The sequence below is a fragment of the Xyrauchen texanus genome, chromosome 33 (genome assembly GCF_025860055.1).
Source record: "Xyrauchen texanus isolate HMW12.3.18 chromosome 33, RBS_HiC_50CHRs, whole genome shotgun sequence".
Taxonomy (NCBI): domain Eukaryota; kingdom Metazoa; phylum Chordata; class Actinopteri; order Cypriniformes; family Catostomidae; genus Xyrauchen; species Xyrauchen texanus.
The window spans coordinates 13821601-13848861 of record NC_068308.1 but is presented as its reverse complement, the minus strand read 5'-3'; the positions used below and the strand labels follow the sequence as shown (position 1 = coordinate 13848861).

General features: G+C 38.8%; 1 long non-coding RNA gene across 1 annotated transcript in view; it reads left to right on the top strand.

The window, feature by feature from the left end:
* Nucleotides 1–27261, top strand: part of LOC127627263 (uncharacterized) — a 32429-nt gene that overhangs the window by 3388 nt on the left and 1780 nt on the right. The window contains exon 2 of the long non-coding RNA XR_007968538.1: nt 23956–24126. This is a non-coding gene — a long non-coding RNA (uncharacterized LOC127627263). The remainder of the gene's footprint in view (nt 1–23955; nt 24127–27261) is intronic.

Here is a 27261-nt window from a genome sequence, read left to right as displayed (position 1 = left end):
TTTTTCCAATCAAAGTTTTAAAAATAATGTCTATATTTCCTCTTTTGGAAAAAGTTTTTTGTTGTTGTCCCTTCAGCTGTCACAGAAATACCAATAGATGTACATATGAATGTAATTCATATTTAAAATAATATTATTTAAATAAAATATGTATAACTTAAGTAATGTTCTAAAAAGTGATTAACATTGAAACTCAGTTTATGTAATCAGATTGCAATAATTTAACCCTTTATACATACGTCATACATATGTGACAGTTAATAACTGGGAAATCTTTGTTTCTGAAACAGCCAGTTACGTTACAAGCCAGATTCAAATTGGCCTTTATGCCAACACATGCTGCATTGGTCAAGCGTCTATAATTTATTTTGCTCAAACAGTTACTCATACAGTATTTTAAACCACATAATAAATTTATTTTATATACATACATCCAACTCATCACCAAAGTACCATGATAAAAAGTTTACAGCTCTTATACTTATATCATCAAATGTAATCTTCCTCTGATGTGTGCTGCCATTTGTTTACATTAGTAGCGATTGTCATTCGACAATCCAAAAGCTACTCAAAGAGTCTTTTCAAGCGCAAAATATGTTTATTTTATATAACAAACCATATAAAATGCCACCAAAGAACTACAATAATTGTTCACAGCTTGCATATGCACAGCCATTATATCTAAATGTAATCTTCCCATGCACGCAGCCATGTCTGCTTATTATTTGCAGATGCAATTTTCATTCACACCAACAGCAACTCAAACAGTATTTTCAGGCTATAATATGTTTGTTTTCCAAAACAGACAGTCAAACTACCACATAAACACAACGATAACAGTTTAAAACTTTTATACGTGCAGTGAAAACAAGCTTATCGAGCGGGATTATCCTATGCATGCAGCCAAGTCTGTTTGCATTAGTGCTTGTCACACACGAGTGCGCCCGTGTGTGCATATGCAGGTTTGGGTGGTTTATGAGGACATTTTCTTAGGATACAAACTGGTAATTATAAGGTTATTATGCTATAAATGTGGTTAATGAGGACATTTCTAGTGTCCCCATAATTCTAATTGCTTAAAAAACATATTAATTTATGTTTTTTTAAAAATGTAAAAATGCAAAAAAATTTCTATGAGGGTTAGGTTTAGGGATTGTGTTAGGATTAGGGGATAGAATCTATAGTTCGTACAGTATAAAAATTATGCCTATGGAGAGTCCTCATAATGAGAGCCGCACCAACGTGTGTGTGTGTGTGTGTGTGTGTGTGTGAGTGTGGGCATGTTTATGTGGTTTACGAGGACAATTTTTTAGGTTACAAACTGGTAATTACAAGGGTATTATGCTATAAATGTAGTTTATGAGGACATTTCTAGTGTCCCCATAATTTAAATAGCTTAAAAAACATTTTAAATAATGTTTTATTGAAAATGTAAAAATGTAGAAAGTTTTCTGTGAGGGTTAGGTTTAGGGGGTTGTGTTAGGTTTAGGGGATAGAATCTATAGTTTGTACTGTATACAAATCATTATGTCTATGGAAAGTCCTCATAATGATAGGTAGACCAACACACAAACACACACAATGTCTGAGACGTCAAAGAGTGCATATAGGCAAATCGAACTGCTGAAATTATTTGTTCCAATGTTTTTTAAAACTATAAAAACAAAATAAATAAAATAAATACAGTACAGCAGACATAGCCTATTTGTGCACATGTTATATCCAGTATTTTATTTTGTATTTTTTTTTAATGAAAAGAAATCAAAACTTTAATTAAAATAAAAAAATACTCATCTACACACTGTCCCCCTCTTGCGGCTGTGCAGTGTCACATGCAAAAATAACTCACTTCAGGGGCACTGCAGGGCATTTTGACCGTACTCATGAAAAGGTTAAAATGCAATAAGTTACACTACTTTTGACCACAAAGGTAATTAGAATAGTAAATAGTTACTTTGTAATCAGATTACACCCAACACTAGATCTTACACATTATGTAACAAAACAATGCATGAAATCGAACTTGCGAAGCTAAGCGTCTACATTCATGTAGTTGAGTAGAGTATGTTTTGGCCGTAAGGGAAGAAGTTTAGAATAGACCAAATGAGCCTCAGGTGAACTGGAATTGGAATTTGTTTATTATATCATGGACCTTCCTTGGAAAAATTACATATGGAGTCTGAAAGTGAGGTCTCATGCTTACTCTAGTCTGATTGTGCACAGGGATATGTTGCACATTAATACATGTGAGGAGTCATGCAAAAACCTGTTAAAGGCCTGTTAATCATTTTTGGAAATTCATTTCCTCTTAAAGCAATAAAATCCCACAGAGACATAAGTGACACATCAGGGAGTGGCTTGGACATGACTTGTTTGATGTCAACAAACAAGTGCAATGATGTCATGTTCTATTTTTAAGACGTGACTTTGCACATTCACATTTGCAATTCAACTTCACTGACAAACTAGATAATGTTTTACAAAAACCCATCTGCGCTGTTACTACAATTGCTATCACCACACCAGGAAATCTCCCATGAGTTTGGAAATAATTAATGAAGGACCCAAAACATGGTCTCTCTCATTTTCTCATAGCAGTGTACAATGACTGCTTGGCAATTGAGTGGCGGTAACCAGCAGACCATTAATAGGACGCCAACTCACTTACTGTCTGTGGCTGGGGTGACGCGGTGTTTTTTGAGAATTGATCTGGCTTAGGCTAAAGCTTGTGTGAAGTGGCTCCATGAGGGCTGAGCCAACAGCATCCAAAACTATTGAGGTTGCAAAGGCAGTCTGACACAAAATAGCAGCAAGGGGCAGTCAATGCAGAAAAGCTTCAAACAAAGAGGGTCTGAGCAAATAAGAACACACACCGAATGTATACACACACACATGCATAAACCATAATATGCTCAAGGGGGTTTCTGACAGTCGTAGTTCACCAAAAAAAATAGCTGAGGGTGAAAAAATTATTTCAGAACTTTTTTGTGAACTACCCTTTTAAGCACACTTTATGTCATTCTGACTGGGTATAGATCCCATTTACTTCTGTTAAGATCCAAAAAGATTATTCTTACATTATATTTGTCAGTTAGCTATTAATCATTCAGAAAGGCATGCAGGGTGTTCAGACCTTATCATAATTATATATATTTTAGATGGTAAACCTCAAATGTATAATATACATGCTGTTGTATTAGCTTCAAATGAAGGGTGGTCTCAGTTGTAGTAAAGATGACACCAGAATGGCTAGTCAGAGCATTAGCACAGATGTAGTTACAGTACAAATATGATGGAGCCAGTGAGATGCAAAAAAAGTCAAAGCAAAGACAGTATGGGCTCTGACATGGTGTAAATGTAAGTTAGATGTACTCTCTCTCATCCAAGATATGGTCAGATGTCTTTATCAGCCCAACCCCTCAAGGAAACTGCCCCTTAACCCCGAACACTCCAAGAATTTGCTGTTCATCTCTTTCATTCTGATATGCAAACATCTGCTGTACTTCAATCTGAGGTAATCTAGTGTTGTTCCACTCACTTCATATACTTGTAACTGGGTTTATTCAAGCACTTTTAGCACTGCAGACTTCTAGGAAGTAAAGTCTTTAAAAAATTTTTGTCTATTAACAATCTCCAACAGTATGCTTGAAAGTCATGAAAACTCTCACACAGTGTGATTTCTACCACATCTCATATTCTGTATTGTGTTTAATAGCATTATGGGGTGGAAATGAAATGTTTGAAGTTTTTTGAAATAAAAATAATTATTTATCAACATTAGCAAAATTGTATGTACCCTAAATAAAACACAAGTAAAAAATAGTTTCACACTTTTTGGATAATTCCAAAAATGTATAATTTGAACCCCCATCCCCCACTCTTCCTCATTACCAGACAGAGCCCGAATTCTGCCCTTAAACCCAAACGGCCTCTGCTTTGGAATCGGATCAACTGCAGATCAGAGAGTAAGTGTCAGGGCTGCAGTCCAACACTAATGGCAAATAACAGGATAAGAACCATATGACGAGCCCAAAACCCTCAGTTCTTCTGCCACACACCTGGGGAGAAGTGAGGACTCTTGTTGGAGCACTTGCTAAAAGAGCCCCAGATCCAGCTGCGGCATTACAGAACATCAATGCACCAATTCTGGACCATGAAATTTCACAAGGTGACAGGACACTGGAGAATGACATCATGTGAAATGGTTTTTGAGGTCTTAACCTAGATGGCTTGGTCTTGACTTGACTACTTAAATCTCCTAAGTCTCCTTTCAGCCCAGCCCTCACATATTTTTCACATCTTCATGCAGAAGGGCTTTTATATGTTGGACTCATTCACAGGTTTTCCTTGATGGCATTTGTTTCCCTATGCTCTTTATTATTCTCAAGACGACCGTTTCAAATTCTTTTATAGGCTGCTCAAAATGGTAATGATGTGAGATCCCAAACCGCCGACTGATTTTGAAGGCTTGAAACCTTGCAGAGTTGGTTGCACAGAACACCCAAAGCCTCAAAGGTGGACTAAAAGAACCAAGCATAAGAGCAGTCTTTATTTATCTACACTGCCTCCCCTCTGTTTTTCCCTTTCTTACAGCACTAAGTGTGGGTTGCACCAACAAGGATTAATTTTACATTTATATTAAATCAAGGTTTATCTGATTATTTTGTTGCACCAAACTTTAAACCTTGTTTAAAAATAAACAGGGTTACATTTTTTGTCATCGATTTGATCCTGATTTTAATTGTACAGTAAATCTAAATGAACTTTAATCCTGTTGCTCCAATACTTTAAACTCTTATTTAAATATCAGTTAAGGATTCACTTTAAACTTGCAGCAGTGGATGTGCCGTCAGCCCTCTGAGAGACGTGTATCATATTATTTATGTTTATTATGGTCCGAAATGTTCTTCCAAATTCGGTGTGTGAGTGCGGCGGCTCATCATGGTGGCAGTGCGATTACCTACTTTTCCATCCTTTAATGCGGAGACAATGGACAGAGATGGGTCTCTCGAGAAGCGAGAGTAGAGCGTAATTTCGCATTTAACAAAAGCAGTTACAAGCAACAGGTGATCGTTATTGCTCCCCTCCTCTCTTATACTCATTTAAGTTGGCAGCATGGACTGCACATTTCTGGCCACAATAGTAGCATTGATGAGGGGAAGTGGTTGATCCAAGACACCTGTAGTCCTTATTTCTAAAATTATAATGCCATATTTTAAAGCTTGTGACACTGTAGACACTGCTGCAACATTTTCCTTGATCGCCCCTGAGTATGAAGGATCTACAGCTAGGCTCAGAATCCATCATGGCGGACAAAATGAATCGCAGGTGACCATTTTAATCACAGGTTAAAAGTTTAATCTCTTATTTGTTAAACCATATTTAAAATGAAGTGGTGCAACACAACTTAAATTAAAATAAAACTTGGATCATCAAACCCTGTATTAGTTCTAAACTCTTCTTAATTTAATCCTTATTGGTGCAACCCACCAAAAGTGTTTCTATGGCTATGTTCAGACTGCAGTCAAATCTGATTTTTTTCTCAAATCAGATCTTTCAGGCAGACTGTCCGCACTATTAATTGCAAGTGATCAAATCAGATTTGCGCGTTCAGACATATCTAACCTATCTGGATGGGTTGCTTTGTAACGACGTAGACGTACCCAAGTGACGATGCTTTCAAAACAGATGCAGGAAAAATGGAGGTGCATCATTTTGCTCTCCAAATAAGCACTCTGTCCAGTCGCATAATACCTGCGTCTCACAAGAAAAACTCAGCAATGGAGGAGACAGATAAATATTGTGATATTCCGTGCTGCAGTCACCGATTTTGGCGTCATCATTGTGTATCGGATTAAGAGTGATGCAAAAGACCATTTGAAATCCGAATTGAGTAACCAGAACTTCTGGACTGAGATGCATCTGAAATAAATTAGATTTCAATTTAATTTGAAACCACTTCCCAATGTGGATTGAATCAGATTCCGAAAAATCTGATTTCATGTGTTTTTTTGCTATCCAGACTAGCAAAAACTCATCTGGATACAATCTGGATATGCACATTTTTTTTATTTTTAGTGGTAGGGTAGATGCCACATCATCCTGCTTTTTTTTTTCTGAAACACAACAGTCCTCCCCTACAAAGAATTCATGTTTGTGATTCTGCATGAGCTCCTGCACTCTCCCTCTACCTTCCTTTTAACATTATTGCTCAAGACAATGATTTCAAACAGGGCAATTACTTTAATGTTGGTGAGCGGCTGGCATATACGGATGTTTCCTATTAAAATCATTGTTGGCTACAGCTTTTGACTAGAGAACTACTTTCTCTCCTGGCCATGGAAGCTTTCTTGCAAATGAGCTCTGTGAAACCCAATCCCCCACTGAATTCAAAGATGTTGTATCACTCTATGCAGAGTAAGTCCAGATGAGTTTATTCCTCAATTTGGAGGCGATTGCCAGACCACTGAACTGTGGTGAAGGTCTGGTATTAAGGACCGTAACAAGTGACTGGCTTTCTCCTTGAGCCCTCTGATATTCTGAGCCAATTTGATAGAACTCCACCATATTAAGTCTCAACTAGGTTCCTCCAAATCTGAGGATGAATCATTATGAGGGCATAATCCAGGTCAGTAATTTTTATTGGATTGCAATTGACTTTGTATACTCAGTTTGATAAGGTAGCTTTGGGTGTGCTCCAGCATAATTTTAGACCCTAAAGTTAATCTCTGCCATCTGTGAGTCAGTCACGTCTTTGGTTGTTGCCAGGCAAGGCTTCACAAATCATGCCAAGGTAATTTGCGGATATTGAAAATGGTCTTTTCCCTGCTCCACTACGTATATTAGAATGTGACTTAACCATTGAAATAACTCAAGCATAACATGGTCAGATGGTTAGATGAAAGGCTGAGGAGGTGGCCGCTTCCCAAGATTTCCTCATAATCATAACATGACAGTGATAAACTTTGAAATGTAAAAAGTTTGCTGCATAGGTGAATGAAATTTGAGAGGCCAAAAGAGGTACTGCTGTGTAGATGCATTTGAGAAAAGAATATGCTTTAGGGTGCTTTTTTTCTGCAAATTGTTGTAATTACAGGTGAATCTGGTGGCTTGAAGTTGGAGGATGTGTGTCGTTGTTTCCATTTTCTTCATCTATATTTCATCTGAATTCAGAAAATGCTGGAACCTCCAGGAGGGTGCGGCCTGGTTTCTCAGTACTGACAAGTCATCATCCCCTTCTGAAACCAACACACGGAATTCTCTGTCTCCTTTGATAATCCTCAGCCCTGCTCCCCCAGCCGTTAAACTTTTTTCAAAGCCTGGAGAGTAGTGGGGTGTCCTCAAAACAAGTGGGGATCTACCATTGTCAGACTGTTGGAGTGTTTTGATTAAGGGTTAGGTGTACGGTGGTGATTATTTGCCGTCAAGGGGAGTTTGAGCAGAAGCAGGGGAAGGCCTCTCTGTTTATTTGCACAGGGAATATTGGTGTTTTGTCATGGGAAAGAACGCCCTTGACTGCTTATAAGACCATCCTAGATTAAGACCTGGGGCTGTGGTGCCAGATAAAGTTTCTTTTAGTTAATATCCACTGTACATACCTGATAATCCCAATAATGGAAGCAAAACATCCACAATAATGACCTCAGCTGTGAGGCAGCCCTCAAATATTGGGGCTCTCCTAAATAGTCTTCATCTGGAGGAACAGAGTAGGAAGTGCAGAGGAATCTCCCAGAGTCATCTTATTTCCACTAGCGTGTGGTGAAAGGGTAATGTGTGGAATGTATCCATGTGAGAAAATCAGAAGTAAAGAGAACACAGGGGCACATCTAGGACCAACCTGACAACATAGTGCATATGGAAGTGATCAGTTTGCTGGTGGCTGGCATGAAGAGGTGATGGAGCTGGGGGTACACATATCCTGTATGGCCTGTGTGCGTGGCCTGTGATGGTTTGTGAACCCAACTCAATTAGATTGCAATGGATTCCTGAGAGAGTGGAAATGATCAGTGTACACTCACAGTAGTTCCCCACAGTAATCAAAACTACTAACAAACCTGCGGGAGTGCTGAAGGAGGTCCACTTACCAACAGAGATACTACTCAAGATGTTATAAAGAAAGTGAGAGACTAATGCGGTGAAAGAATGTCATGAGGAAAGGAATGTGAAGAGACAAATGGATTCCAAAATTGAGGGGACAACCCAATGTGTCAGCTGAAAGCCCAAAGTTCTGAAGTCTACATTTAGAATATGCCATCCAATGTGGCTTACAATGCATTCCAGGTATATATTTTATGTGTGCTGGATTTAATGAGGTATTAAATCCATGACCTTGGCATTGCTACTGCCATGCTCACTGCCATGCTCACAGGGATTCTTGAAGTTTTAGTAGTCAAATCAAGTCATTTTTATTTGTATAGCGCTTTTCACAACACACCGATTCAAAACAGCTTTACAGAGAATCATGAATTAACAGAAAATTAAACTGTAATATCTACTGTATAATGTCTTAGAGTCATCATTGTGTAGTTTGATTCAATATGATTGTAATATGCGTGTATAAAAATAAATAATTAAATAGTAATTTAGCATCAGCAACAGAGAGCATGTGTCGGAACTTAGCAATATTTCTGAGGTGGAAAAATGCTGTTCAACAAACATTGGAAATTAGATATTTAAAGGACAGTTTGGTATCAAATATAACACACAAGTTATTTGCTGTAAAAGACGATGTAACAGTACATCCACCAAGAGTCAAAAAATATATTAGCGGCTTATTTTTAGAGGTTTTTGCTCCAATAATTAGTACCACTGAGTAGAAGGAAATCTCTGGCTATCCAATCTTTGATTTCATTGATACACTGCTAATTTGAAAAATTGTGAAATTCTGTTGGGTTTTGAAGAAATATATTATATATTGGAAACTTATTCCACGATACCTGATAATATCTCCCAGGGTAAGCATGTAAAAGTAGAAAAGCAGAGGCCCTAAATCTGATACTTGTGGCTCTCCAATCTTAACTTTTGTTTGATTTGAAAATGGCTCGTTTACACAGACAAAGTGGTAGCGGTCTGCTAAATAGGACCTAAACCATAGTAATGCAAGTCCACTAATGCCAACATAATTCTTAAGCCTATTCAAGAGAATGTCATGATCTATGGTGTCGAAGGTTGCACTAAGATCTAAAAGCACTAGAAGATAAATGTAGCCATCATCAGATGATAAGAGCAAGTCATTTGTAACTCTGATAAGTGCAGTCTCTGTAATGTGACAAGTACAAAGGCGCACAATTTGAAACAATCACAGGTCAATCACAATAACATTGCTAGCTCCATACTGAGCTACAAGAACTCTATGTTTCAGAATTCAACCGAGGCACATAATCTGAAACAATCACTGGTGTGTGAGAGATTAAGGGGTTTATTCTAAAAACTGAGATTATGCAGAAGAGTTAAAGGTGCTGTTTTACTACTGTCATTTTTAACGAACCTTTCTGCTCTCAATAAAGCTAATTTTGGTATCTTTGGTATCTTTGGTTCAGGTTTAGGAAAGAGGGGGTGTGGCTAATCCAATGGCTCAGTCTCATGGAAGTAGAATGGCTGAAATTGCTTACAGAGCCTTTAACTGTCAGGGCACAGGGTATCTGAGTAATCACAAACTAGCAGATGGGAGTGCTCATGTTTGAATGAAAAGAGTTTAGTGTCATCTGGTCTCACTATTACACTACAAGCAACCACATGCAATAATCAAATTGCTATTATCATTATGATAGAAAAAACAATAAGGTTTTCAGTAAGGTTTCTCCTCATTTCCTCTTTAATGGATTTCTGACCATCTTTCTGATTGTATGAACAGAGTATAAGCATGCTTTAGAGTCGAAAGGAGAAAAGGAATTTAACATCATATTCTCTGATCTGTTGGTTGACAAGCTACCAAGTTACCAAGTTATGCTTCTGAACAGCATAGCTAAGATTGTCCACCAGCTTGATCAGCAACAAACCAATACAAACTGGTCTTTTCCGCAGAGTAGGAAGAAGCCACATACTTTTTTTAAACCTCCTCACAGGGCGATTCAATGCGTTCCTGTAGTTCAACTGATTAAACATACCTCTAGCAACAGCAATGTTATGAGTTTGAAACCCACGGAACACTAATACTGATTTAAAAAAGTATGCATCTTAAATGCATTGCAAGTTGATTTCATGTTGCTTGTAAATAACATGTATTTGTAATCAGGATATGGAGGGTTACTTTTGAAATGTATTCCACTACAGATTACAGAATACATGCTGTAAAATATAATTTGTAAAATATTGCGTTAGATTACTCAAGGTCAGTAACGTATTCTAAATACTGTCGATTACTTCTTCAGCACTCGTAGATTTTTTTCACTTGTTTTGACTATAAAAACAATAAGACAAAATACACATGTTAAAAATACATTCTCTGAAAAAGCTAAATATCTTATGCAGTGTTTTTTTTTTATTTTTTTTTTATAGATTTTTAGATATTTTTACAGGAAAACAATACAAAACTTATTATCAAGAATATGATTTTTGCCCTAATATCAAAGGTCTTACTAGAAAAAAATTAATTATTATCCAACATGAATTTTCTTGATAAAAAATATGTTTGTGCCTGGTAACATGTGCATGTAATATGGCTAGGAATAGCATTTTAGTTTAGCATAAAGCTGACAATTTACACAAGGTTTATTTCTATTTCTTCTGCTCCAAATGTACTTCTCTGTCTGCTTGCATGAATGTAACACGTCATAAGAAAGTGTTTCACCGCTGTTCAAATGCACTTTGGATTGCATAATTTATATGTATAAATGTTATCCATCTAAAAGGACTAAATATTAAATGCAGGGTTGGGGAGTAACGGAATACATTTAATGGGATTATGTATTTAAAATACAAAATATAAGTAACTGTATTCCACTACAGTTACAATTTAAATAATTGGTAATTAGAATACAGTTACATTCAAACAATGTTTTGATTACTGAAGTTATACATCTGGTCTAGAGCCTTTTTTTTTTTTTAGCCTTAGAGGTTACCAAAGCACATTACACTGTGTCCCATTCACCCATTCACACACACACATTCACACTCACACTCATACACCAATAAGATAACCAATAGTATACCACAAAACATATGTGTTCTAAAGAAATTATTTTTGGTTTAAAGTTTTATGTAGGACAAACAGTTCTAGCAAATTGATATTTGCCACTCACACAGATAAAACACAAATTTGGCCATCTGTTTCAACAATGGTAGCTTCTCTGGCTAAAGTGCATGTGTTGTTGTGTCTAGAGTGCTGATGCCATGCTATAAAAGCTCATTCTAATGGATATGACCATTATTGAGAGGGTTGCTGCTGAGGTCATTTCCTGTCAAAGATGTGGCCCGCCTCTCTGAGGGTGGTCAGTGAGAATGTGGGCCTCAGCATGTGGGCCTGTCTGGACTGTCTGGGCCCCTGATGGATCAACTCCCATGTCAGCTCTTCATTCATCACATGGAGCACCAATACACACAGACATACACAGGAAAATTATCTGTTGTTTTTTAGAGGTCTGTCTTGTAATTTCTTTTGACATCTGAAATTGACACTTGTTCCATCCAACAAAAAAATAAATAAAATCTCAGTGAGTAGGAGTCACACTATCACATCATTGACAACCATGTGTGTTTTGAAAAGCTGACAATGATGAATGTGAGACCAGTAGGGGGTGATGCAGCATTGTGCCTAATATTCTGTCAAATTCAATGATGAGTATCTGTGGACAGAGCAGCACAAAGGGGAGGAAAAGGTTTGGAGACAAACACACAGACTGTTGGATGGTGGATGGACAGAAGGACAGTTGGATGGATGGCTAAATGGATGCATGGATAGTTGGATTGACAGAGAAGTCTGATTTTGATTAATGACCACTGACAGCACATTAACAGCACAAGTAACCCAGTGTTACTTATGATGGGTATGAAATCTTCATGTCTTCTTTCTGGTCCTCTACGACAGATCGCTGATGTCTAGTTGCATTGTTCTGTCTGCTCACCATAGCAACCACATAGGCCCACAAGCTGCTTTAGTGCTGTCATATCTATGACACTGAGTGTAACATAGCATTAGGTGGCCTTCATAACTCATGCTAGAAGGTGACATTTGACAAAAGATGGTGTCATAAGCTCTTCAATAAGCGCTGTCTGTCAAACTATGATATGTGAAACAATCTATAAGGACATTCACACATAAAGTTTGGCCTATAAGTTCAAGAAACATCTGTAGTTTTCCAACTGGTATCACTTCAGATGCTGAGAGGCTTTCTATCATGTCATCATCCTGCTGTCTTCTCTGAAGTAAATCTCTCTGTTGCGTATACGCTATAAATTTGAATTTGGCGCAATCTAAACCGTAGATTATTTCAAGATGAAAATGATCACCACAGTGTTTTCAAACACCTTTGAGGCATTTAATTTGTGTTAATGTGGAACAGATGTATGCACATATGTGCATGAGTGAGAGAGAGTGAGAGACTAATGCATTGCTGGGTCTCACAGCAGTCTGTTTGCCAGGTCTTCACAATGTCCATCATGTTCCTACCAGTTAGTCCATCTCTAATCTAAATGGATAACCAGGCCACGTGCAGATATGTACTCACACAGGCTCTGCAAAAGCCAATTTGAGAACATGCTTCATATTTCCTGTTGTACAATGGAAATTGTGTTAGGGGACACAGAGCCAGAGAAACTTCTGGATTTCATTATTTTTTCAAATATCAGAAACACTTTGCTCAAAGAAACTATTTATCAGTGATCCAGATGCAACAGAATATCCCTTTACTTTCTTTTCAAAAATATTTATGAGATATTTCATGCTTGGTCTTGTATTCATCTGTCCCGGTCTTCTGTCAGCCACATGTCAGGCTTTTGGATCATGTCTCATTTTGTAAGTCAGAAGCAGGTGACCTTCTTCTCACCCTCTCTCACTGGACTTAAAAGACCCCCCAACACTCCACCAGACACCCTTTTCACTGATTGATGGATGAATTGGGAATGGCATCCACCCTCCTACCCAGATAGAGGACATCTTATTAAAAGGGGGTTGGCAGAGGGAGTTGCACACGTGGGATGAAACTGAACCGGGGAAAACGAGTGTTTGTCACTCATCCCAAGCTCCCTCTTACCAGTCAATCATTATGACAAATGAGAATTACATCATCAATGTCCTGATGAGTGACAAGAGGAAACAAATCCTCGGGGGTGCCACAAAGTCACATGCTCATGCATGTGTTTGCTCATGCACATATGGAACGTTGTGTGTTTGCGTGCCTCAGACCTCTTAGTCTGTCGCAAGTATGTGGCATTTGCAGTTTGATATGTAATCTAACAGTACCCCTTCAGTTTTGTATTTTAAGACACATTAGAAGAGGAAGATATGGGTCCATTTGTATAAACATTAATGGGCAAAATTTTAATGCTCAAAGGTATAGTTTGACTTTCTTCTGCTTAAATAAACAAAGAAGAATATTTCAGCTCTGTAGGTCCATACAATGCAAGTGAATGTTGGCCAGAACTTTGAAGGTCCAAAAAGCACATAAAGGCAGCATTCAAGTTATCCATAAGACTCCAGTGGTTAAATCCATATCATAAGAAGCACTATGATAGGTGTGGGTGAGAAACTGATCAATATGTAAGTCCTTTTTTACTATAAATTCTCCTCACTGCTCAGTAGGTGGTGATATGCACAAAGAATTTGAATTGCTAGAAACAAAAGCAGAATAATGTGAATGTGAAAGTGGAGATTTACTGTAAAAAAAAAACTTAAATATTGATTTTGGGGTGAACTATCCCTTTAATATGGTGGCTGTAGTCACGCCATCTTGAGAACCAGTCACATTGTTGACTGAAGAATGGAAGACATTTTTGATAGAGGCATCGCCTGTTTTTACTGTAGAACACATATCTGAATTAACTGCACCGGCAGTAAAATTCTCACTGACCAAAGCTTGTATTGCTTGTCTTAAAATTGAATACATAGACAAAAAGGCATGGTTTTCAATTACATTTTTCAATGAAACTGCTCAATGGGGACTTTAAGACATTTAAGACATTAGCCATTACAGCATGATTTTCTGTAAAGTTGCTTTGATACATTGTGTATTGCGAAAAGCTCTATACAAATAAAAATGACATGTCAGTTAACAAAAGCGTTGGTACACATTTTGTTTTTCTGATTTTAATGTTATGAGTTTTTGGGAAGCAACTTTGAAACTGTAACTTCTCAAACTACAAGCTTCTAATAACTTAAAGTAAATATTCTTACTGTATATGTTAGTAAAGCTACTCTTTAAAAAAAAAAAAAGAGCTGGGTACACTAAATGTTACTAAAAATGTAACTAACTAGCATAGAGCTATGTAATTAGTATATAATATATTCTGTATGTATGTGTGTGTGTGTATATATATATATATATATATATATATATATATATATATATATATATAAAATATACTAAAATCATAAGATACAGTATTATTTATATTTATTGCCTAATAGTTATGTGTACATTAAACAATTAGGGTGACAACATGAAGTTGAACATATACATTTATACTAAATATAAATGAATTAAACTAGAAAACATCCTATTTTACATAACTTATTCAGAATACAGATATACACAGATTTAACTAAATATTTATCTTTAAAACAGAAGACATTGAGTAAGGCTCTGTAATGGTAGCCAGCTGGTAGGTAACTGTGCTTAAGTGAATCATGCATGTGAACTCATTTACATGAACCATCTGAACAAACGATTTAAGTTTCTGCAACTGTAAATATAATTGAATAGTTTATTTTATTAGTTAATTTACATGATTCACTTGATTACACAGATTCACTTGAAATGATTTGATTTTCCAGTACTACATATGAGAGAGAAAGAGGTTGGTTTAGGTGAGTGTGTTTTGATTACGTTTGCAATTCAATGTGACAAATGTAAAGTTTTGTGAAGCTAAACAGCAAAACACGTATGAAAAAGAAGGATGTTATTAGAAAAGCTACACTCAGCTACTGTCATGCTACTGAAAAATGTAGTTAAGTTTGTAGTGTCGCTACTTTTAGTTAGTTACTACCAAACACTGTATGTGATTGGAATCTTGACAAACAGTTGTGGAGATTTTAGTCTTTTCCAATTCAAGCAGATTGAGGCTGTACTTGACTGGCTAAGATGGCCGCCTAGTGAACCGACTTGCCAATTCTGGTTGTCCTTGAAACCCCTTGGTCACTGTCAACATTTAAAATGAAGTAATATTGAATGTGATAGCATAATCGATAGACCGTTAGAGGAAAAACGAAATTGCATAATGGGAGTCACAGTGTGTAAATTTATCCAAAGTAAATACCACTTCATGTTTCAAAGAGGAGCAAAATATGACAAAGCTAATGATCTGAACTGTTGTCAAAATGAAGACTCTGCTAGGTCATTCAGAGTTTGAGTGGACAATATTTTTCAGACATACTTGTCATTATTGGAACACTCAAATTGATCAAGTTACCGTCTGCTAAAGCAGTGTTAAAGAGAATAGTCCTGCACAGAATGGCAAAATGGTCTGCCCATCAAGCACACAATGTTCTTGTGTGTCTCCAAAATATTGATTGATTTTCAGCTGCTTCTTTATTAATATCAAATGCTTTATGATTGTGGTGCCTAGTCTGTAACAAGATTTAGTAACTTCAGATTTTGCCAGCTTTAATGCACTGATCTGTGAAAGGATATCCTTTTTCATTCTAAACTACTTTGGATGAGTAATCTGTCTTCTCTCTTAATTTTGCAGACGTTCCTTGGTGCTCTTTTTTGTGTGGTGTTTAAGCATGGGTGAGGTAATCAAGGAAACGTTGGCTAGGCATGGGTTGGAGAGATGTTGGATGAGAAAAGTGTAAGGGAGGTAAATCTGGAGACCAAATGTTGCTTTGGTCATGTTTTGCTAGTTAAGGGGTGAAATTACAAACATAAGAAAGCAACACTGAGGTCAGAAATAGGAGTGTTGGTCTGGGCGAGAACAAAAGAGAAAGGAATCAAGGAAAGAGAGCAATTAAGTGGTGATGCAAATCAGTAGAGCACAACTGTAGTGTCCCGGAAGTGAAATCCCATTAATTTGCTCCATACAGATTGCTCGAGGGTTGTTAAGCTATGGTATATGGTATATGTTGTAGCGCCTCTAGTGTTTATTTCACCAAAAACTGCCATGATACCTGTATGAAATATAAGCCATGTTAAAAGTTAGTCTCTTAATGACTTCATGGAACCTATGAATGTCAATATGTTTTTATTGTACTGTCATTTATAATGCAAATGCAATGTGAAACTTAGAGCAATTTGGGAAAGTAAACAATCATCTTGTACAACAATCAGTGTCTTGCTGTACCAAAACAGTTAGTGGGTCACTAGCTTTAGGGGAAAAGACAAAGATAAGTTTGAAGATAAGTCCACTCTCTTAATTCTCAGCTCATTCCTGCTGTCCTTCTACGGAATTTTAGTGGGTTACAGAAACTCAGTGTTAAATGTTAAAAACAGACCTGAATGGTAATGCTACCCTGTCTCAGCTAACTCACCTGGCATCTTTTTTACTTTCTTTGTTCAGCTGTTGTGCCTGCACTGATATATTATGTCTGTATTTATTGGACTTATGCTGAAGACTCCACACACTCACTGAAAGACCATGCTTCATTTTTATAACTAAGCAACAATTTCACTGACAAATGTTACGTAATCTTGACCAACATTTTTTACAATTTTGGTCTTTCGCCATTCACATAGATAGTAGCTTTCCTTGCATGAGGAAATAGCTGCCTGGACAGACCTGGTTGAAACCATGTTACTATACCTATTTTGGCAGTTTTCTGGTGAAATCAACACTAGAGGCACTATAACGATGATTTTTATTTCCTTTCATACAAATCACAGGTAAAATGGCAAATTATCAGTTTATTAACATTTAGTTTCATGTGAGTCGGCACATGAGTCAAAAGTGTCATAGAAGCACCATAATGATGTTGTTGCCTCAGCCACACAGTGGATATTTGATCTTGGAACTGCTGCAATACATGCAATGAACCACGTCATACCATTTTGCAAAACTGTCGCCACAGTCACATACTTTTCATGAGATCAGGCTGGCCCAGACGCATTACCAATATGGCCGCCGAGTGAACTGACATCTCCATGCTTATCTCATGCTTTTTTCATCTTCAGTGAAAGAGCAGTGTGTTACTGCAGCCAAAGAGCCTCAGGTGATATACAGATAAGTACTATTTGATGTCTGTGTGGGAATATGCTTTATGTCTCCACTCCTCTGGTAAGTGCTTAGTCACCAAGGAGGCTATAATCAGTGTCAAGTTTTCTTCAGAAACTCATCTCCAGGGAAGCTAGCGATGTGTCTGGCCTGACTCTTGGTGGTCTCTGACAGATCTCTGTGAGGATACCAAGTTGTGGTTTATGAAATCATAAGAAGTTATTATTGCCCCCATCCCCAAACCACACACACACACACACACACACACACACACACACACACACACACACACACACACACACACACACACAGATGTTGATCTACCTATCATTATGAGGACTTCATAGACATAATGATTTTTATACAGTACAAACTATAGATCATAACCCCTAAACCTAACACAACCCCTAAACCTAACCCTCACAGAAAACTTTCTGCATTTTTACATTTTCAATAAAACATTGTTTAATATGTTTTTTAAGCTATTTAAATTCTGGGGAAACTAGAAATGTCCTCATAAACCACATTTATAGCATAATACCCTTGTAATTACCAGTTTGTAACCAAAAAAATTGTCCCCGTAAACAACATAAACATGCCCACACACACACACACACACACACACACACACACACACACACACACACAATGTTGTGTTTCCATGTTTTATTGGGACTGTCCATAGACATAATGAATGTCTATGGTCTATCCCCTAACCCTCACAGAAAACTTTCTACATTTTTTAATTTTCAATAAAACATTGTTTAGTATATTTTTAAAATATTTCAATTAAGGGGACACTAGTAATGTCCATAGTAATATGTAATTACCGTGTGTAACCTAAAAAAAGGCCTCATAAACCACTTAAACCTAGCACCCCCCCCCCAACACACACACACACTTCCCAAGAATATAGTTCACACTATGCATCAGGTGGTAAAACATAGTGGAATTGTGTGTGTGTGTGTGTGTGTGTGTGTGTGTGTGTGAGTGTGTATGAGAGAGAAAGAGAGAGAGAGATAGGAAGAGATAAAAAGTGACGAATTGCTACATCTGTTGGCTATGCAGTGCATGCCTCTGTTAATCTCTAGTGATATATGTACCGTCAAGACATAAAGCCTAGCAACTTGTGTGGTTAGGGAGTGTGCAAATGTGTGTGTGTGTGTTTGTGTGTTCATGAACAAAGTAGGTCACACTTCCAAAAGGGCTGTTTCCTTATGTCTCTGTCTGTCAGTGAAAACCCAAGAATCACAACACAAGAAACTCTTAAAAAGGAAACCTTTTTTTTGACTTTCAAAATGTGTGTTTAACTCACACACAAAATGTTGTGCTAGACATAAAAAAAAAGATAAAGTACAAATAATGTTTGCTCTGATGCTGTGAAATTATGGTTAAAGTTTGTATCTGCCGGGGCTGCAGTTACTCAGTGGAGTCACCAGCTGTGCAAGCAACTGTCTCTGTGCATATGGAGGTCAGGAAATGATAACCCTCATACGGATGAGTTATGTTTGCTTACACATGTTTTTCTATGTGTGTGTGTCTTTCTGATTGTTAGATGTCATCCTGATTGTATGATTAGAAATCTGTGAAGCTCCTCTGCAACAACATTTGTTTCTTGACATTTTATTGGTGGTGTTCAAATGGGGGTTCTCTTCGAAGAGGCTAAGGAAGGCAATGCTGATTATATGCAGATGAGAAAATAATCGACAGCACAAAAGAAAAACATACAAAAATACATTTTACAAAATATGCGACTAAATAGTTTGTAAAACGCTCATAAAACAACACTGTCCAAAAGTGACACCAGTGTAAATTTTCAGTGAAGGGGATTTTCATTGAGGTCTTAAATCAAGCAACAAGTGTGAGGAGGGTAGCGGGTGAAATATACTGTATGTGAAAAGTCACATAGGAGGAGACAAGGCCTCTTTGGCACTATGATTGGCAGATTATTCTGTCAATAGAATAATGCCTACCTGGGTCACACTGGTGGAAATGGATAGACGAAAGACAAAGTTAAAGGTGAAATATGTAATTTCCCAAGAACTCCCCCTGTTTTCCATTGGTCAACAAACAGATAGTCCTTCCCCAAACTCATGCCACAAAATGACAAGCTCATGAGTCTAGCTAAAACAGAACAAATAAGATAAACAGTATGTAAAAACTGAAAATAGATTGAGGTGTCATTGCTGGATCTTTTAAATAAGAATTTGAGACAATAACTTTTCTCAAAGGACATCAAACATTTACCTGAAGTGACTCATCCAGATGTGTACCAATATCTTGTTGACACTGAGCACTGAGACACTGATCTACACAAATGAGGCGATGAAAATGTATCATAGTTTAGATGCTTTTAATAATTTCCTCAGCAGAAAGTTTGGGATGGGGTAGTAATATAAATATAAAGCACTAATTCTCCAATTCAAACTTGCACTATATTACCCTATTATGCTTTAAAACCAGTGTAAAAATGTGCCATTCTAATATACAAACTTTAATCAAATTAAAAATGTATAAACAGTCTTTGAAACATTTCTACAAATAGATTTAGATTTGTGGTCATAAAATATATGAAAACTGTTATAATTTTATATAAAGAGTATACATTATTAGATAATATTAGTATTTTCTTTTTAGAAGTTATGGTGTTGTTAATCTTTTTACAGACTGTTATTAATTTTCCGTGTTTTAGACATTTGATTGGTGATCAGCTCAGGTCACGCAGCTAAAGGTGGAAATCCCCAACACTGCCTGGATTATTTATTACATTCTTTCTTAATGAATCTTTTTGAAAACATTGTTATTGCACTGTTGATGCCTTTTAGTACTATTTATTTCATGAATAACCAAAATTCTTGGTATTATTTAAAATTTCACAACTTAGTCCCATTGTCCACATGTGAGGACATACATTTTAAGGAAAACTATTTGCTCTAGGTTTCTTTTTAAGTGATATTTATTTTTTGCATGTTTATTAGGTGCTACCATAGCCGTGGGAATTAGGGGTGCTGAGGTTGTTGAAGCACCCCCTGTCACCATTCCATTTCCATAGTAATGGCCAGCATCATCCATTCACAGCCAACCATGTTAAAATAAACATTACATTATAATACATTATATTACATAAAAATACATTATAAATTCTGAATCTAAGTACTGATTACCATTGTCATATGTCTGTTAAACATGTTGAGTGGTTCAAACATCATCTGCAGCTTGAAACTTAACTTTTTGTCGGATATTTGGAATGAATGCACTTGGCTGCATAGAAAGGCTATAGGATACTTCCTTGCTCCCTGTCTGTCTGCACTGGTCTCATAACTGTTCAAAATGCACATTATGTACATCCTAATTTCATATAAACCCTCTGAAAGCAACAATTTATTTCTCAGTGTGATAATGCACAGTAAATATAGGATTTCTTATATTAGCGCTATGGTCCACTATAGTGTACACAGAGTGTGCCGTTTCACGATAAATCGCTTAAATAAAATGAAATAAATGCTATTTGCAATGAAACGAGAGACTCTAATATTTTGACTCAAACAAGTTTCAATGTAAACATTTGATTTGGTTTCTTACCAGATGTAGCTTTGTTGGTGTTTTTCCCAAAGACAAACTCCATTGTGATTTTAGCCATGTTGTTTTGTCACATGTCTCCGTGTGTCCAAAGTTTAACCCTTCACTGGCAGCCCAGAGTGTCTTGAACTGAGATCAGTCGGTATAGCGAAGCCAAATTACTATGTGGACGTGGGGTGGCAGAAGAAAAGGGACACTTTTTGAGCCTTTTCAAGAAATACTCTTAATTAGCCAGCTAGACTCTTCCTATAAAATGTATGTTTAGTTGGCAAACATTTAATTTACTTGCCAGAGATAAAAATGTGTACTAAATATTCTACAGTTGTTAGTACACATCTGTGATGTGGAGGAAGGCGTGAATAGTCACTGCCTGGCCCCCAATCGGGCTAATCAACCGAGGAGAGGGATAAAGGCAGCTGTAGGCGGCAGTTCGAGAGAGAGAAATCCACATGCAGCTGCCGTGTGTGTTTACGTTTGTGTCTTTTTGTTTAAGTTTACATAAAATATTACTTTGACTTTTCAGCCGGTTCCTGACTCCTCCTTGCCCATTTGAACCCTGTTATATTGGTCCCAGGTTTCGGCAGCGGTGTGTGGCTCTCTCTCATTCAAACTCCCACCTCCGGCTGCTTTATCCCTCTTTAACCCGATTGGCGGCTGGGCGTGCATAGTCACAGCCTGGCACCCACCCTCCTCCTCATTACAGTATCTTTTCATCTCGCTTTTCATTCTGCAGTCCAGACATCCATTTCTGTTTTGTTTTTCATAAATCTAAACACTTCATTTTGCGGTAAATCCAGGGAGCATCCAGCCACCAAAAAGCATGTTGAAAAGCAAATTTCTATGTTGACATTTTATGACAATCAGGATAACGTCACCGCCACGTGTCACTATGAATGAAGCACATCCTGTTGTTGTTTTGAATGTGTTTGACAACCAACCTGAAATATTCTAGGAAAGAAGAAGTCACTTCCCAAACAAACAAATATTGTTTGAAATGGTCTATTGGTTGCTTTTTGATGGTCCCAAGTGTAAGGTAAATAGTGTGTGTTCAAACTGTGACATGCATTTTACACTGGACTAAAAAACAACAACATCCAAATGTAGAGAGGGGACTTTAACTCTCTGTCTTAGAAGTCCAACACACTGTTCTCAGTCTATTCTTAATCCTAAATCTAAAGCATTATATACAATAAAACGCTTCATTGTCTTTCATAAAGTTTTATTCAAACTGAATCTGTTATGGTCCAGCTTTGTTTTAGTTATGGCCCTGCCACACATTTAGCAATAACACAGGCATGTGTATCAGATGGAAGCTTTGCCTCTGCCCCAGAAGGCCATAAAAAACCCACACTGGTCATGGTAAAAGCCCCTAGTCCAAACAACTCTCCTCCAGTGCTCAGTGTCCACACCTTTCAATGTCACCTCGGTAGAGCCTGCTTAACCTTTCGCTACTTTATCTCTCTGGACAGCTCAGGTTATCATGCCTTTGTCGCTACATTTATACATGCAATATTTTCTAAATAGCGCAGACGTGTGCTGAAAACACTTTTTTCTACTATCCAAACTTCCAGCAAAGTCGTGAACCCTGAACCCAAACCCAGACGTGCAGTTCAGTTGTTTGAGACTTCGTAAGTCTCTGACTTTGAAACTGGCCTCTCAATGTAAACTCTGTCCACCCACTGAATTGGGCTCAGTTACCAAGGAGGTATGGACTGTGTGCTGTGTGTATTTACCCTGGTTAAAGATGTTATTTCTACCACATGAGCTGACGCTGGGAGAGTCTGCGTTTAAATGTAATCATACTTAGTGAACTGATCATAAGCGATCTACTGTTATGGGATACGTGTATAGTGGCGTAAAGATAGTTTCTGCTCTGGAGGAGTGGAATGGGAAGATATGGTGGATGGTCAGGCTTTATTTGTGTAGAGATATGAGATGGAGGTGTTGTCCATGTCACATGTGTGCTGTCTTACCCACATATCATCCGCTCTGTTCAGAACATGTGGTTTGCAGTCAAGCTCCACAGCTGGGTTACTCTTGAATAATTTGAACCCTTCAAAATATCATTGATTAGTGTGAAAGCTAGTTCGTATGTATTAATGTGCTGAAGGTGAAGTAATAACACATGACATTGTTTTGCATTTGGCTCAACGTGCATGTCAAATGCACTGCTTGGGTTCTTGTTGAGATAACACAAGGTTCATTCATTTGTGTTATTTCTCCGAACTGCAGTGGTTAAATGCCAAATAGATACAAAGAAGTGTCCTCTTACCTTGAAACCGCTTCCGTTTCAGGATTCTTTTGAATAATGAGCCATTGAAATGCTGCTTTGGGAAATGGGAGAGGAAGTGAATGCAATGCACAACACAATTAAATAACCCAAACTTTGTTGCAGATTAACTGTTTGATGCCTACAGTTAAAAGCTCTTTAAAAGCCATTCTAACTTTGCAGTGTGTCGGGTTACATCAAAACCACCGTTAGTCATTTTGATCATTACACATCATTTTATTTGACTCTCCTCTTTAAGTCATAGGACTTTTTTTATTTATGACAACATTTAAAGATTCTCGTTGCGATGCTGATTCCTCTTAAAGATTCCTATACCTGAACACTGTCAGAATTTCTAAGAACAGTGTCCCATCCGCATACTCGTCGAGTACTCGAGGGGCAATGACATGTACATAACTCTATATACAGTATAATAACATGTCTGATTAATTTATTTGCCTGCTGCAGTGCGTCTTGTTGTTCCAGTGTATCCTCTATAAATAATCTGTTAAAAAATTTACAAATGATTGCATCATCAAAATATAATGCATCATATTTTGTCATTATGTGAAGATTCGCTGTCCAACTCAATGAAAGAATGTGCACAATGTGTGTCTGTCTGTTCTTCCTTCAGGTTACCATATTAATTATAGTAAGCACTCACTAGTTTTTTTTAGTGACTATCTGAATCATCTATTTTCAAATTGCGGTTGGCTTAACAGGAGACGCCATAACTACCACGTTTTTATTATGTGTTAAGTTGAAGTTTTAATTTGAAGTTTTGAAAACGCTGCATTCTGTTCCAGAATGCTCCGATTGTTGGCACTGTGATGATTCATGAAGCATTCCATTCAACTAGGAGAGTCTGAATTTCCACCTTTCAACTGGGGAAAGTGCAACGGAATGACACTTTATGTCGGACATCTAACTTGGAAACTCCTGCAGAGATCTTCAACTCCCATTTCATCGAGATGCAGGTGTGTGATACTTCACGCAAACATTTCGGCATGCAGGGCAGGGAGGTTTACAGTCAGTGACAAACATTAACTTTTATTAAATAATATCCATTAACGAGTCAAAGTTTATACATTAAATGATAATAAAATGTGTTTAGCAAACGTTTTGCAAAGATAGGTCTTCAAAATCCTGTTAATTACACTGTCTTTTTATTATCATAAAGATAGCATTGCAGCATTGAATATCAGTTTGGTTGCTATGAGATGTCTCTGAAAATCAATGTACCCCTCAAAATCACAACGTGATCAATCTCAAATTTTTAAATAAGCTCACTCTTTCATTTGTGTTTAGTTGTCAGGTTATTGTCACTGAATTTCGAATTTAGTAAAATCATCATGCTTGACCACCATCGATCATAGTTTTCATGATCGAACATTACTGCCATGTCCGAGTACTCCAGTAATCATGCCCATCCCTAGTTCAAGAACAGTTAAAATCATATAATTAAAATCATATGTTTTTCTGATTAAACTGGTTCCGAATGAGAACCGATTCTCGGTTCCCAACCCTAAATATTTACTGCTATTTTCCATTGTAATGGACAGATTTGTAACTCTCTTTATTTAAAACAGAGAGCAGTTTCCTCACTCCTTGGTCAGGTAATCAGTGTCCACAGCCGGCGTTGTCTCGGCCGCTGGACACCGAGCACCCGCAGCCAGTGCCCCGCAAACGTGGCCTCCCCGTGTTTCAAGCCCAGCCGCGCCGTACCTACGGCTCGCCGGTTGTGATGAGTCTCGAGGACGGCCCAAGAGGCCCTCCTCCTCAGTCACTAACCCCCCACCGCTAGGCCCCATCCCCAGGACACGAGTGGCACCATGTGCAAAGGGCAAGCAGCCGTAGGATCCTGGTCAGGACTGCAACTGGGTTGGCACATCAACTACCTAGAGTTGCTGGCTTTTCCACTCGCCCTGCGGAGGCTATTGCCAGTGATCCAGGGCAAGCATGTGTTGGTCCGGTCCAACAACACAGTGAAAGTAGTATATATAAATCACCAAGGCTGCTTACGCATCTCGTCACATGCCATCTCCTCCTCTGGAGTCAGCAGTGGCAGAAGTCGCTGCGGGCCACTCATATCCCGGGCAGCCTCAAAGCTACAGAGGATGTGCTGTCATGGCAGGCAACACTCAGTGAAGAGTGAAGACTCCACCCCATGTTGTCCAGTTGATTTGGAGTCGATTTGGCAAAGCACAGGTAGACCTGTTCTCTTCCTCGGAATCCTCCCACTACCCGCTCTGGTATTACCTGACGGGAGCCTCCCTCAGGACAGACGTGCCCTCTCCCTCGTGGTCCCATACTGGCCCACCCAGACTTGGTTCTTGGACCTCAGATTCCTCTGAGGAAGGAACTTCTTTCTCAGGGATGGGGCATAATCTGACATCCGTGCCCAGACCTCTGGAACCTCCACGTCTGGCCCTTGGATATGACGCGGAAGATCTAAGTGACCTACCAGCAGTCGTAGACACGATCACTCAAGCCAGAGCTCCCTCTATCAGGCTGCTGAAAGCCCTCTTCTTAAAGACGAACTTCATCGAGTGTGTAGGGGACCTGCAAGCGTTCTCTGTCAGCAACTCTTGCCTGGAGTTCAGTCTGGCAGATTCTCACGTGATCCTGAGAACCTGAACGGTCTATGTTCCCAAGGTTCCCACGAACCCCTTCAGGCATCAGGTGGTGAACCTGCAAGCACTGCCCCGGGAGGAGGCAGACCCAGCCCTGTCGTTGCAGTGTCCAGTGCATGCTTTGCGCACCTACTTGGATCGCACGCAGAGCTTTAGACACTCTGAGCAGCTCTTTTTCTGCTTTGGTGGACAGTGGAAAGGGAATGCTGTCTCTAAAGAGAGGCTTGCCCACTGGATAGTGTACACCATTGCATTGGCCTACCAGACCCAGGCCATGCCCACCCCCTTGCGGGTTCAAGTACACTCTACAAGAAGTGTGGCATCCTCATGGGCACTGGCCAATGGCACCTCTCTAGCAGACATCTGCAGAGCAGCGGGCTGGGCAACACCCAAAACCTTCACGAGAACAGGTAGAGTTCAGTAATATGGAGCAGCTGGCCAGGTGTATAGATTGCGTATAGCGCCTTTCCCCTCCCCTGAGGTGAAAACTTGTGCTTTTATCCCAAGTCGAGTTCACAAAGTCATGGACCCTGGACCATGGATCCTTCCTCCCTAGCCCTATGGTTTGCGAACCCGGCAGAGGAGTTCGCAGCCAGCGTGTGTAATATGCCCTGTACTGGGATGGGTGGTCCACAGGTGCCGATTACTCCAGTAACCCCTGTAATAAATATTCTGCTGTACGTCTCCCTGTCGGAGGACCCGTGTCTCCCTTGGGCAGAGCTATTTCTGCCCCCGGTCGCTGTGTTTGTAGATTTCCCACCTTTCGTGGCGGGACCTACCACCGTGCCTCTTCCATGTGCGGCTGCTGAGCCCATGTGTCGTATTGCCACATGTTGACCTCTCCTTTTGGGCAGGATGTGGTTTCCGTGGGGTCTTTTCACCTCGAAAGAATAGGAAATGAAAAGAACACCTTCCCTGATGCGTATGATAGCGTTAGATGGCCCCAGCCGAATCTAATACTCTGAGGAGAGAAAACATTGAGAGAAAACGCTGCGGCTCCCCTCAGGGATGTGGGGAGCTACATGACATGTATTTTGGGGCCTTGGGGGAGGCTACATGCAGTCTGATGCACCTGCTTCAGCAGTTCATGTAACACGGTTCAGCTATTGTGGTGTTTTTCTATAGGGACCCCTAGTGTCACTACATCGACACAACGACGAGTGAGTGACAGAAAGGGAACGTCATGGTTACTGTTGTAACCTCCGTTCCCTGATGGAGGGAATGAGACGCTTCTTGCCACAACAATGTACTAGCCGCTGAAATGGCCGGACCTTGTCTCAACTCTTCAGCACAAAACCTGAATGGAGTGGCATTCCAGCTCCTTTTATACCCGTATTTCCAGGGGAGTGGCATGCAAATTCCACTTGCCAATTCTCATGGGCCTTTTCTCAAAGAATGGGAGGTGTTCGGGGCTCTCAAAAGTGACCCCTAGTGTCACTACATCGACACAGCTACTCGTTCCCTCCATCAGAGAATGGA